The sequence below is a fragment of the Macrobrachium rosenbergii genome, chromosome 4 (genome assembly GCF_040412425.1).
Source record: "Macrobrachium rosenbergii isolate ZJJX-2024 chromosome 4, ASM4041242v1, whole genome shotgun sequence".
NCBI classification, from domain to species: Eukaryota; Metazoa; Arthropoda; class Malacostraca; order Decapoda; family Palaemonidae; genus Macrobrachium; species Macrobrachium rosenbergii.
In genome coordinates, this window is record NC_089744.1 from 41,339,099 (window position 1) to 41,353,925 (window position 14,827).

The following is a 14,827-nucleotide window of genomic DNA, read 5'->3' on the forward strand; positions in this document are numbered from 1 at the left end:
TCCAACACTAAAATTTCTTAGCTTATTCTTAGCATCATACTTCCTTTTCATTTTCTCTTGACTGATTTTCAAGTTTTTTAAAGAGAATTTTCTAATTTCTCTTAACATTTTCCTCAAATTCTTCACATATTCTCCTTGGATTTCCTCTTGATTTTCTTCCCAATTCTCTGCAAGAATCTTCAATGGACCTCTCACGTCTCGACCAAAAATCATTTCATTTGGTGAACATCCCATACCTTCTTGGTACACATTCCTTACTTCAAATAACATTAAAGGTAAACCAGCATCCCATTCTCTTCCTGATTCATTACAGTATTTTGTTAAAATACTTTTCTGGTGGAACCTTTCCAAGGCTCCTTGAGTCTCTGGATGGTAAGCAATTGATAACTGTTGTTTCACTCCTAACAAGTTCATCACATCTTGGAATAATTTAGAAGTAAAGTTCGTTCCTCTGTCACTCTGTACAATTCCTGGTATTCCGAACTTGGAGAAAAATTCCACCAACTTCTCAGCAATTACCTTTGCACTTATACGTCTTACAGGAATTGCCTCAGGATACCTTGTTGCTGGACACATCAATGTCAGCAGATATTCATGTCCTTTCTTTGTTTTCAGAAGCGGTCCATCCACTCCTGTCACCTTGCTAAAGGGTTCTCCTCTAATTTCTATGGGTTGTAGGGGGGCTTTTTGAATAGTTTCATTCGGTTTTTCCAGGTATCTGGTATGTATGAAACTCTGCAAAATCTGCTAACATTCTTGTGAAGTCCAGGCCAGAAAAAATATTTCATAATCTTCTCAACTGTCTTCCTGATTTCCATATGTCCAGACTCGTGTGCTACTGCTACTACTTGTTTTCTCAACTGATGTGGAATCAAAATTTGATGCTATTGCCCCCATTCAGCATTTCCTGGAATATCTGTAGGTCGATGCTTCCTCATTAGCAATCCTTCCTTTAGATAATAACAGGTAGGAGTTTGTTACATCTCTTTTTGATCAACAACTCTGAAAAACAAATATGCCAACATTGTATCCTTCTTCTGCAGTTCTGTTAGCTTCTGTTTAATCACCTGACCAACTTCAATGGTTGAACTTTCAATATCCACCAACTCTGCTACTGTAGTTTCACTACTATCTTCAGGAACATTTTGACTACGCTGAGTCTCTTCAATAACAACAGGGTCCTCTTCTTCTTGGACACTTTCTTCATTATTAACACTAGGGAAATTTTCACTTTCCTGCAACAGCTCTTCTAAGCTCAAAGATCCTTCACTTGATTCTTCTGGTATAAGCAAGTCCTCAGTTACTTCACTTCCATACATAGTTCTCTTCATACTCCTGGTAGTTACACAATTTTGAAACAGGTGGGGATTTTTCTTTTCTATGTCTATCGTAGTACTAATCCTCAACGGTTTGTCAGTCACTATAGGACAAGGAATGAACTGTAAACCACCAACTTGATTACCCAGTAAAACATGCACACCTTCAACAGCTAGCGAGTCCTTTACAGCAAAATCAATACTTCCTGTCACCAATTCACCTGACAAATGCAAGCGTCATATAGGAGTTACTTCCTCTCCTTCTATACCCTTCAAAATAACTGAATCTCCGGTGAGATTCTTCTCCAATTGTGGGTGAGCGCCACAAACTACCACACTATGGTTACTTCCTGTATCCTGTAATATCTTGACTGGTACCTGCACACTCAAAGACAGAGTTGTCAGCATACCGTCTTAAATATATGGCTTGAAAGCCTCCACACTGTTCAGCCACTCAGTGCTTGAAGTTACATTTCCACTGGTTGCTAAACATTCTGCTTGTCTAGTTTCATTGTTTCCCACACTATTCCTCGTAGTTGGCTTTACCTGGTTACCCTTTACCACTTGTCCAACTGGCTTGGTCTGCTGTTGCATCTTATAACAATCTCGACTATAGTGTCCTACTCTTCCACACTTGTAGCCAACAACACTAGTCTTCTGAATCAGTCTTGAGAAACTGGAAGGTGAGGGTTTACCATTCAATTGCTGAGGGGTATATCCTGGCTTTGTACTGGCATAACTACTAGAAGGGTTTCTCACATCAATGTTCTTAAAATTTGACTGAGACCTATAACCTATGAGTTGTTGGTTCTGGCACTTGACATTATAATTCTTTCTGCTGCTTATAATATTATAGTCTTCACTTAGGGTAGCAGCTTTGTCAAGTTTCTTCACCTCTCTCTCTCTCTCTCTCTCTCTCAAATAAGCTCTTATGTGTTCAGGAATTCCTCTCAGATATTGCTCTAAGACTTCTAACTCCTTAAGTTTGTCCATAGACTTAACTTTAGCGGCCTGCAACCATCATCTGAAACATCTTATTTTATTGGCATAATCCAAGAAAGTCATCTTGTCATCCTTCTTCAAAGATCTGAATCTTTCATTGTAATATTCAGGGGTCATCTGGTAAACTTGTAACACGTTGTGTTTCAGTACACTGTACTCTTTACGCTGATCAGCTGACAAGGCTAAATAGGCACTTCTTCTTTTACCAGTGAGAGCACTCTGTAACAAGACTGACCAATTATCCTCTGGCCATCCCATACCTGTAGCCACTTTTTCAAAGTGCTCAAGAAACTTATCTGGAGCTTCTTCTGTAAACTTTGGAATAACTTCTGCACTCTTACTACATCAAACACAGGGTCAGCGTTACCTTGGGTACAGTTATATGGGTTTATAGGTAATATGGATCGAGCTCTGATTAACTCCAACTCCCTTTCATGTTTTTCTCTGTCAGCCTGCATCTGCAGCCTAAGTAACTTTTCTTCTGATTCTAGCATCTTCAGTCTACACAAGTTTTCTTCTGTTTCTAAATGTCTAAGCTCTGCCTCTGCATCGCCGTTCTCATTCTCTTGCCCTTGCTTATATGTAAATTCTACCTCAGCTGCATTCAACAATTCATTTGCCTCATTTAACTCTCTATCTACTTTACCAGAGTTTATCAATGCTTGAATTGCAATACATTTGATTTGTTCCTCAATCATACCACTGTTTACATTAACCCCACATGTCACTGCTAAGGCAGTCCACTGTGCCTTAGTCAGGTGAGATTCAGATAACTTTCTGATGGATGGAGCGCTTAAAAATTTCTGAACTTCAAACAGAACCATTTTCTCTAATTTGCTCAACTAAACATTGTACAGTACAATTCAGAACAATATGTGGTCACTCTCCTATCAAAATATACCCCTAACACCACCAGTACAAACCATAAATCAGAGTGATATTCTGTTTTGTTTTCCTGGCGATGGACACCAAATATATTGTCACGAAGTGATCAGGTACCTGGTTATCACACAACTGTTAAATCCAAAAATTTACCTCTTTCTGCATAAAAGCACTTTAGTTTTAGGCCTGTTACAATATTATTCTCTCTCTTATGTCAGATTCTACCAAGGGAGCACTAAATATTTTTAACAATTCACAGAACTTATATGGTTGGGAGAATGACCACAATTTTACACCCTTCTAATAAAGATGGGTTTAGAGAGAGAGAGAGAGAGAGAGAGAGAGAGAGAGAGAGAGAGAGAGAGAGAGACCTTGTTTCTGCCAATTCCCTATCTGAACTGAACTACTGTACTTTACCAGTATGTGCCATGACTTAAAACCTGAGTTGCTAGTTAGTCTTTTGAAGGAAGTGGTCATCCTGGAAGAAACAAGAATAAACTGAGTTTCCCTCTCAATAGAATAAACACAATACAGAATTTCTTTCTCTATAGAATAAACAGTTTATTCTTTGACTCAGAAAGCGACATAGGTTTGCCTCTTATCAGAATGACTGACAACAACTTCCTGCCTTAACACTTGTGTACACAGACACAGGCCTCTGCCTGTCAACCCTTTTCACTGATAACATAAGTAGTTTCTAAAAATCTCTCTTGCATACCCATTTCCTTGTGGTCATGCACCTGAGTACACAAAAAGCCCATAGGAATAATAGCATCTCCCATAAACAATATTAATGTTGTTTCAGTCTATATATGATGATCACAAAAGAAAACATATACAAACATTGTACAAAAGCATACATATTACAAAATCACCTTGTTATATTTCACAACACATGAGAAATCTAAAAGAAACACATCATAAAATTTACAGAAAACATTACTTTCACATATCATAAGACATATCATTAGAAAAAAAAAAAAATATATATATATACAGTATACATAAATAGATACATGTGTGTGTGTGTGTGTTATGCCCCTGTCAACTCTGACAAATGGCACTTACCTGAGATCCGCTGGCACCTGGTAGCTGTCCCGAGAAGCGCTCTCTCTCTCTCCCTCTCTCACGGACTCAGTTCCTAATTCTAAAATGCATGTAATCAAACCTCAGGTATGAAAATAGACGTTTATTAAGTAAGCCCAACAACTCATCAATGTAAAATGAAAATAAGCACATTAATTATGGAAACTCCATCAAAATGTAACCCCCAAAAAGCAAAAAGCTCCCAGTCACCAAAAGAACATAATAAGTGGGAACTAATTCCCATTCCCCAGTCAATGTCTTGTAAAAGTTCCATAATAACATCAGGTCTCTTTCCAAGCAACTTTAAAAAGTCATTGTCTTTAGTTCCTCTTATATGCCAAGATTGACTTATGTTTAGCCATCCATTTCATCATCATTTTCTACTATGGCTATATTACACTCATATCTGTGCAGATGCATGTCCTCCCCAATTAACCATGGTTCCGTTGAAACATTTCTGTCAAAAAAAGAAAGCACCATCTTCGTTAAAAAAAATCAAATATCACTCAGATCATCAACACACAGCAACACATCATACAAATGTTAGACAATGGTATAAGAATAAAGCAGGTCTGTAAAGGTTAGTAATTTTTCTAAGTCTTCTACTCACTCTCCAGCAAATGAGAATTCCAATCCCCAGCAAGTCCAACATGTCCTTTTTAACTGACTTGTCACAACAAAGTGAGTAATCCATCACAAGCCTATTTGCACCGAGCGTTTTAGTAAAGCACGAACTGACTTATGTTTCCATGACACAACCAAAAATCTGATTAGAACTGGACCAAAACATTCCATGGAGACTTCCATCTTTGGACACGTGTCACTGTCTCTGGGTGCTTTCTGAACAATATTCAAGTCACCGGTGATCAATTGTTGACTTCCACAGGTGCCTGCACACTGAGTGCTGAATTAACAAACACATATTCCCACTTGTGAAATTTGTTAAACATTGCAAGAGACCATGTGTCACAAGCTTGTACACAAATTCTACTTACACAGGTGCACAGAGCTCGGACCACTTATCCTCCCAGATCGTCCTGGACCTGAAGTACATTTATTCAGTCACTATGGTGCAGTTTTATGATTCACTGTCATTTGCACTTGTGGCAGCTGCTTCTTCTTGCAGCAGCACCACCTGCATTTTTAAAAATAATAGCCACCACCATGATCGCAATAATTATCAATAGCGCACAAAGGACGCCTAGTAAGATGAACTTATTGGTACTAATCCACTCAATATAGACTATGCCCTCCATCTGGCTCAACGGCGGCAATGTTGTAACCTCCGGTAAGACTGGTAATTCCGCAGTCCTAGGGAAAGTACACATGTGTGACATAGAAATCCTTGCCGATGAATTATAGATCCGCTTGCCAACGACGACAAGTTGCGTAGACACCATCTTGTACATTCCATCAAAGCTGTGAACCCTCTGGAAGAAACGATATCGATGTGTTGTGGTACCATCTCTGTCAACCTCCATTGTCAAAACCAAATCGCTGAAGACGATTCCAGCTGCATCACCATGGTCTTTTGGAACTGTGAGGAGCATACATTCTGTTGCAGTCAGGACACTTGTCAGCTGTAGCTAACCCTCCTCTAACATCACTGTCCTATTAATATATGTGCTACAAAAAGTTCATAATATATAACTACAAAAAGGTTCCTCAGTACCCGTAGGTATCTCCAAAATTAAACCCCTTGTCTGCTAGATATACTTTCATTATCCCACAATACCTGTATAAATCACTACCAGGGAAAACTATATTATACCCCTATTAATGAGCCCCATTCAACAAGACTGATTCTAACACCTCTAAAGGTAAAATATCCTCAAAAATACTCCCTTCTGACGCCACTTTTACCACTTTTACTTGAGATATAATCTCTGTTAACAACGATTCGGTCTCTCTCAATATTATTAAAACCATTGTATGAACTGAAATTGGAGCTATTGTCAAGTCTAGGTCACCCCATGGCTAAAGGAACTGGCCCCCTTATTCGTCTCCTGGTTCTACCACACAAAAGATATAAATGATACAAATGACAATAAAAAAAACCCATAGACAAATGCCTAATTCCACCAAGAGAAAGCAGAGAAAGATTGAAAAACTCCACAGAAAACACACCCCACATTTCAAAACTCATTATCCCAGAAAACCCAATTAAACACCCAGTTAAACATTAAAATGTTCTTTTAATCGTCGAAATATGCATTAACCTCGTCACCCCCGTGTCTTCATTCAAACCCACGAACCTATTTCCCTTTTCTCTTCTATAACCCGAAACAGCCCGTCAAATTTTGGGCCTAGCCTATAGTTCAAATAATTTCTGACATTAATCTTCAAAAATAGCTTATCCCCAACTGCAATTCTTATGCCATCCGATTTCGCATTGCTTCACACAACCATTTCTCGAATCTTTGACTACAACTTACTACTAAGATGTGCATGTTTCTCTTTAGTTGTAGCTATTAATGATTTAACTGTATCGTCACAACAAGAAGGTATAGACATCAAATGCACCGTCAACTGGATTACCAAATAATGCCTCAACAGGTGACATACCAGTGGTATCACTAACTATTTATTTATGCTATGTTTCACCACATCTATATATTTACCCCAGTTCTTATCATTACCACCCACTGTAACTCTAAGAGCCTCGAGCGCCTTACTATTGGCTCACTCACACAGCATACTAGCTTCTGGCCTATATGGAAGAATATTTACGTTCTGTGTCCCCATAACTTCTGCAAGACACTCTAGTTTCTGTTCACAAATTCTCTCCCATTATCAGTGATGAGTATCTCCTGAACTACATATTTATAAATAAACCCATGGAAAAATGACACTGCCACCTCATCTGCCGTCTTATTCTTTAATGGAAAAATCTCCACAAATCTCGTTAACTCATCTATAGTCGCCGAAGTTCATCAAAAGATCCATATGCACCCTCTGAAATGGCCCACTAGGGATAGGAAAAGACCCCAATTTACTTGATGTAACCCTCGCCGGTTTACACGAATTACACACAGAGAACACCCCTTCACAAAATTCTCCACTGAAGAAAACATATTTCTCCAGAAAAATTTATCATGTACTCTCTGACACGTCTTCTCAATCCCCAAATGTCAACTGCCAAATTTAAAATGTACAATCTCCAAAACTACTGGAATGAATTCTTTTGGCACCATGATCTGTTTTTTATCACCCTTATCCTCACTACACCTCAACTTATATTTAATTCTCCACACGAACTAATTACACTCTAACTCCAGACCTGCATAAGGGAACTTATAACACTTTCTCACTAATTCACCTCTTAGAAATGCCTTTGTGTCTGCTAAAACCTCATCCTCGTATTGCCTCTTCTCCACTAAATTAATATCCCATTCTACACACTCACCAGTTACAGTACACATATGGTCACCCTCTGTGTCCACAAAATGCATACGAAGAGCATCCACCACCACGTTATGTTTACCTTCAATGCACCTAAACTTAGCATCAAAATCGCTAATTGTCAAAAACCACCTAGCCCTCTTAAAGGTTAGTAATTTTCCTAAGTCTTCTACTCACTCTCCAGCGAATGGGAACTCCAATCTTCAGTGTGTCCAACATGTCCTTTTTGATTGACTTGCCATGACAGAGTGAACAATCCATCACAAGCCTATTTGCACCGAGCATTTTGTAACGCACAAACTGACTTATGTTTCCGAAACACAACCAAAAACCCGATTAGAACTGGACCAAAAAGTTCCATAGAAACTTCCATCTTTGGACACGTGTCACTGTCTCTGGATGCTTTCTGAACAATATTCAAGTCACCAGTGATCAATTGCTGACTCCCACAGGTGAGACTGCACGCTGAGCGCTGGGTTAACAGACACATACCCCACTTGCAAGAGTTGTTAAACATTGCAAGAGACCATGTGTCACAGTGTGTACACAAATTCTGCTTACAAAGGCACACACATATATATCCTTTACCTTGACTCGATTAGATGTGAATGATAATCAGCACCAGCTGGAAATCCAAGGAAGGAATGGCACTAACTACTTTATTCCAAAAAGACCAGCTGAGGACAAGGATAACACCTTCACCTTTGGTTTTACCTCCTGTAAGGAGGAAATAGTTTATATATATATATATATATATATATATATATATATATATATATATATATATATATATATATATATATATATATATATATATGTATATATATATACATACATACATACATACATACATACATAGATACACACACACATATAAGGCATTTTTCCTGCTACATGGGATGGCTCATGAGAAAAGAAGAGTGATTATATATATATATATATTATATATATATATATATATATATATATATATATATATATATATATATATATATATATATATATATATATATAAACCATTTTTCCTGATAGTGGATGGCTTATGAGAAAACGATAACAAACTAGTCCCATGAGGAAAAAAAAAGGGTAAAAACCAGATGTAGCAAAGATGTGGTAAAAATATCAGAATAAATTGAATGAAGAATTAGTATGTTTGCGTGTGGTTTTCTCTCGTCGAGTGACTGGGGTAGAATTCTTCTTCTTCGTTTAATGTGCTTTTTCCCATTTTTTATATGGGGTAAGCACGATGCCTTCTTTTGAAGGATTTTGATTTGGCACTGGGGTAGACTGTAGCCTCGATCAGCTGCCCTGCCTGACATCGCTTAGACCCCGGTAGCGCATGTGTACAAGTATCGCACCAAATCCCCAGCTCCCTTTCTCACAGCAGCGAGGAGAGTTGAGCGTTTAGGTCGACAGTTCGAGACGTGTGAGGTGTCTGTTATGTTTTTAGAAGATGTTGGAGTGGCTTTGTTTGTGTGTGTATTAGTCTGTAACACCCATTTGCTTTCAGCAAACCTATCCGTTGATTACTTACATAATCCAGGGGTGTCTACACGGATAGCAAAGTGTCCACTTCTCTGACCGGTCGGCTGCAGATTTGAACCTGCACCACAGACCTCTATGAAGTTCGAGGCTGCTGCTCTACCGACCTAGGGGTAGGATAGAGTATTGTTATTATTATTATTATTATTATTATTATTATTATTATTATTATTATTATTATTATTATTCAGGAGATGAACCCTATTCTTGTGGAACAAGCTCAGAGGGGCCATTGACTTGAAATTCAAGCTTCCAAAGAATATGGTGTCCATTTGAAAGAAGTAACAGAGGGTAATGGGAAATACAGAATGAGGTCAGTTATTAGAAAAACAGATAAATTAACAAATATGTAGATAAGTAAATGAATAAATAAAAAAATAAATTATTTAAATACAACGAGAAATGTATTAGTAATGCATTGCATCTTCACGTGAACTAGTTCCTCGTTGGGCCAGTCGGTAGAGTTGTCACCTAGCACTCGCTAGGCCCGAGTTCGAGTCTCCGGCCGGCCAATGAAGAATTAGAGGAATTTATTTCTGGTGATAGAAATTCATTTCTCACTATAATATGGTTCGGATTCCACAATAAGCTGTAGGTCCCGTTGCTAGGTAACCAATAGGTTCTTAGCCATATAAAATAAGCCTAATCCTTTGGGCCAGCCCTAGGAGAGCTGTTAATCAGCTCAGTGGTCTGGTTAAACTAAGATATTCTTTTAACTTTTCACTTGAACTTTGAAGTTCCAATTGCACGACATCCTCAGGGAGGCTGTTCCACAGTCTGGCGGTGAAGAATAAAGGACCTCTGGTATTGAATAATCTTCTTTTCCAGGCCAATAACCAAGTCTTTTGTATACACTAAAAATAACAGTGGACCAAGAACACTTCTCTGTGGAACGCCAGACACAATAGGCCTTGGTTCACTAAAGATCCCATCAACAGCAACTTGCTGCTGTTTACCTGTAATGAAATCTTGAAGTAATCTTAAAACATATCCACCCACTCCAAGATTCTGAAGTGTGTAAATAAGTGCCTTGTGATTTACTAAATCGAAAGCAGCACTAAAATCTATTTGAATTAATCTGCACTCAAAACCCTTATCAAAGTTCTCTTGCCAACAGCATGTCAAGTCTAAATGAGGATTGCAGGTACCTATAGTAACTGCTTCCTGTGTGCATATTGACTATCAGCTAACAATCCTTTAGATTTTATATACTTATATAGTGGCTTTTAAATAAGTTTTTATGCAGCTTTGGAGAGCACAGGAGAATGGAAATTGGTGTGTAGCTACTGCAGTCTGCAGATATATCATTCTGTGGAACAGGCACTGTATTACTAAGTTTGCGCTCATCCTCAAAGATACTATGTTGAAAAAAATTGATAGAATATACCAGTCTTTGGAGACAACACACTAGAAACATTTTTTTAAAACAAAATGAAAAAACCATCAGGGTCTTCTCCACCCCAGCTATCAAGATTATCCAGAATTTTCTTAATATCATTAGAACAAAATGCAAATTTTGTAAGAATAGGTTCAGGATGACAAGTATCAGGGAGTGGGACATCCTCAGCTGATTGTTTAGCTTCAAAAGCTGGGAGAAGATGTCCAACCTTTTCCCTAGGGCCAGTAACCAGTCTACCATCATCTGTTTGTAGTGGTGGAATAGATGACAAGCCTGACCCAAAGATAGATGATGCCAATTTAGTCCACCACAGATGAGGCTGAGTAATTCCTTCAAGTTTCCTCTTCAAGGAATTATTGTAATTTCTCTCGGCTGTATAGCAAGTTCTGTTCACAACACTGCGAGACTAAAAAAAAATGGTGCAACTTTCATTTGAATGATTTTGTCTCCATATGCTGAATTTCGTCTATCTGTCATGGTAAGCTCATCTACATGTATCATCAAACCATGGCTGGTCATTTGTCCTAAATTTTATGACCTTTCTAGGGACATACCATATTAAAATAGCCATCAGCATTTGGTTTAACTCCTTCGGATCAGGATCTGACATGGAATCAGAAATATTAAGTGCCTGACAAGCTTCAACACTGGCATCTCAATTGGCTCTAGATTTTAGCCAGACCATTTTCCCGGTGGTAGCATTAATATAGTGATTGACAGATACTGTATGTCCATCTCAGTGGTGCAATGATCAGAAGTTCCTATATATTCGCAGACCTTGGACTTAGCAATAACTAGAACATCTGTGAATATGAGGTCTAATGTTTTACCAGAAATATGTGCTGGTTCCTCAGTTAGTTGGACAAAATCGGAAGATACATAGAACTCGAGAACAGACCGGCCATGTTGATCTTTGGAATTTTGAATTTAGCCACTCGCTTTGCTGTGCATTACAGTCTCCACAAATAACGAATGAAGCTTCTGAATCCTGTGACTGAGCCATACTAATTCTTTCCAAGAGACGGTCATATATAGAATTGTCGATATTTAAATTGCAGTAAATAGCAAATATGTAAACAGTGTAGAACTTACTGAAAATTTTAAAACAAAGAACTTTATGGCAACTATACTACAGATTTTTCGGACGATAAATAGGTCGTCCAGGCTTAGTACATTCAGCCATACTTTGCGCATGTGGGATGTTACGACGATAAATAGAATCAGGGCCATCAAAGCCTGGGATTAAAAACTCAATCTTTGACTTGTTACAACTTACAAGTGTCTTAGATTAAAACATCAAATTGTAGTGATGAGCACAAGTCTGGGGATCAAGAAAATTTGGCCTTAAGCCCCGAATATTTGAGTAAGGTAAAACATAAAATCAGTAGAAAAACTAATAACTAGACTCGTAACAACAGTAACATAGTAAAAATCAATAGAACAGTAAACAGTGATAATACTATCAACAACAGTAGTATTTACATTATTTACAAAAATTCTGTTGAAAGTATAAATAAGCCTGACCATATGTCATTGAAAAGTGTTGGAAGCTACTGGTTGACAATGGGGTCAGCACACCTTGTAAGCAAATAAGAAACCCGCCAGCATTACCACAACAACTTGGGGAGGATGGTCAGGATGGATTTAGAAATTATAAAAAGCTCAGAAGGCAAAGATTAGGTAAAAACGAAGACTTTCCTAATAATCCATCTAGTAAGTTTTGCTTTCTTATCAGCCTGTCCTGTACACATCGAAAAAACAGGAAAGTGAATAATAAAGAGGAAAATGCTTGATTGTAACCTCAAGCAAGGGAACTCAAACGCAAGACCATGGAAGGCCACGGTACCATGGCTATGGCACAGTCCAAGGTTGGACTTAAAAGGTTGCCTACCAGGCTGGTTCGATTTTGGAGTGTCCTCCTCCTAAAAGAGTTGCCTGCCAAGGCTAAAGAGTCTCTTGTACCTTGACTCGTATAGGCAGGGACGTCACAGACGGTAGAAAGATACCGTGAAAATGCCTGCTAGATGGTGTTGGAGAGGTATTAGAATGAAACACCGGCAAAACGGAGGTGTGTGTGTGTGTGTGTGTGTGTGTGTGTGTGTGTGTGTGTGTAAGGATGATGAACCTTCTCTTCAGGTAAATGTTGCAGATGAAGATATGAAATTTCATCCTTAATAGAGAACTACTGAATGCAGATGCACGAATATTTGGGGAAAGTAATGAACAAACAAAAAGTTCGTTGACTGAGACAGGAAAAAGCAAGACAGTTAAATCACGCTTCGAGTCACGTGTACTTGTAAGTGGAAGAATGAGTTGTGCTATTCTGTTGAATACGAGAACCACTCTTGTCTGATTCAAAAGGTTAAATGACTACCCTGGTGACGTAATCTCGACGGGAATTCCTATGGCCGGTTGCATACATAAAAACAACCTGTTTTCCATTCAATTTAATCTGAACTGGACGTACAGCGTACTGTCGTACATCATCTCTCTGACCCTGTTGCACTCCCTCGTTTTTTGGATATAAAATCTGTTAATACTGCTAGAAAAAACAGGAAGGGCAGTAAGCATGGTTTATCTCGTTAGTATGAGACAGCGGCGGATATCCCATTTTCCGGAGGGTCGTCATATTCACAGTCGTACGGTATTTCGAAATCTCATATGGCTTAAAAAATGCCGCAGACAGTGATTTCATTGAGATCTTATTTGCTCCTTGTTTACTTGCTTATTATATATGTTGATTATTATAGTTTATTCCCGTTTTTAATTCGGCATTATTTATCTTTTATTTTATTTTTATCTGGTTGTTAAGACCCCTGATATAAAGCCTCCTATGTAAATTATGTTAAATCTTACGTTCTTGATCTCGGCTTGGGTGGGCTGCTTAGAGATGCTATGGAATTTGGCAGAAGTGGGAGAAATGGACAGATGCAGGTAAAAAAAGGCAGTAGTCGAAACAGTACTAAAAAGCGGGAATAACCTTAGAAAGACCTTTAGCCAATAACTTAAATTCAAGACCAAATAAAATTCTACGAGTTTCTGGGTACTGGCTTTGTAATTGTCTGGCTCCTAATAATAGAACAGTCTGTTTCTCTTAATTTTTCCTGATATTTCAGCTTTGTTCCTCACTGAAACTTCCTAAAATTCCTAACGACCAACAGTTGTTATGAGTCTGTAGGCGTTCTATTTTGGTTTATATAGGAATTTGCAATTCATATCTATTTCTCTTGCCTTATTCTGAATGGAAATTAATATCCTTCCCATTGGAAAACTACTCATGCTCAGCCTGGCGCTATTCTTAAGTAATTATAATACAGGCGAAACAGACCGTTGCAAATTCGATTGTTTAGACGTATTTGTAAAATTTTCAGCTTGTTTTAAACTGCGACTCTGTTAATTCAGTGATAACAGATCAGTGATAACCGTGGATCCAATTCCTGATAAGAATAAGGTGGTAGTGCTGTCAGTGCACGTCCATTTAGTGCAGTGTTGGCATTACTAAAGGGCATTTACTGCACACAGCGTTCCTTTAAATCCTTGTACTTCATTTCATTTATTTCCTACATCTCTTTTATCTTGTCGAACGACTCCAGATCCCTCTTATTGTCTTAACGATAAATGGCCGAAAGTGCCTCAGTGCTGGGTTTGACAGCCTAAATTTCATAAATCAATCAGTCACAAAGAGTCAATTATGATAAGCATTGGAGAGTATTTTAGAATTGGTGGAACTATCTTAATAAGTCGCGAAGTAAAAAGTGAAAACAATCCGGTGAGTAACATAATATGCTGACCTGGTGTGTCAACTTTTTTGTCATTTTTGTTATGGGGATGGTCACTGCAGTTCCTAGTTGACACTTCGGAACCTTCGCTTTATAGTGTGGTCTTATGGTGATTTATTGACAATAATTTATGAATGTTGAAGTAGCTGTATGACTCAGCACTCATACTTTCTTTATCGCAAAGGGAAAATGAAACTCATACCTAAAGAACACATGCATTAAACGCAAGGGATTTTAACAAAATTTCATTCGTTGGCTTTTGCAGGGCAGAAGGGGTCAAGCTTTATTTTCTTTGCTCTGTTACATGAGTGTGTGTGTGTGTGTCTGTATTTAAGGGTGTTATGGGTTTGGAGGTGCTGCAACCTTATTGGGGCTTTCGAGTCTTTGTTCTCACATATGATTTCATTATGTTTCAAATT

General features: G+C 38.2%; 1 protein-coding gene across 10 annotated transcripts in view; it reads left to right on the forward strand.

Moving 5' to 3' along the window:
- The window catches only part of Balat (Beta-alanine transporter), a 299,782-nt gene that overhangs the window by 124,236 nt on the left and 160,719 nt on the right, over positions 1-14,827 (forward strand). The window contains exon 1 of one of the 10 annotated variants that reach the window (XM_067094803.1): positions 14,115-14,398. The exons of the other annotated variants lie outside the window; for them this stretch is intronic. The gene's annotated coding sequence lies outside the window, so the exon portion shown is untranslated. Of the gene's footprint in view, positions 1-14,114; positions 14,399-14,827 lie in introns of those variants that run through there. 10 annotated transcript variants of the gene reach the window in all.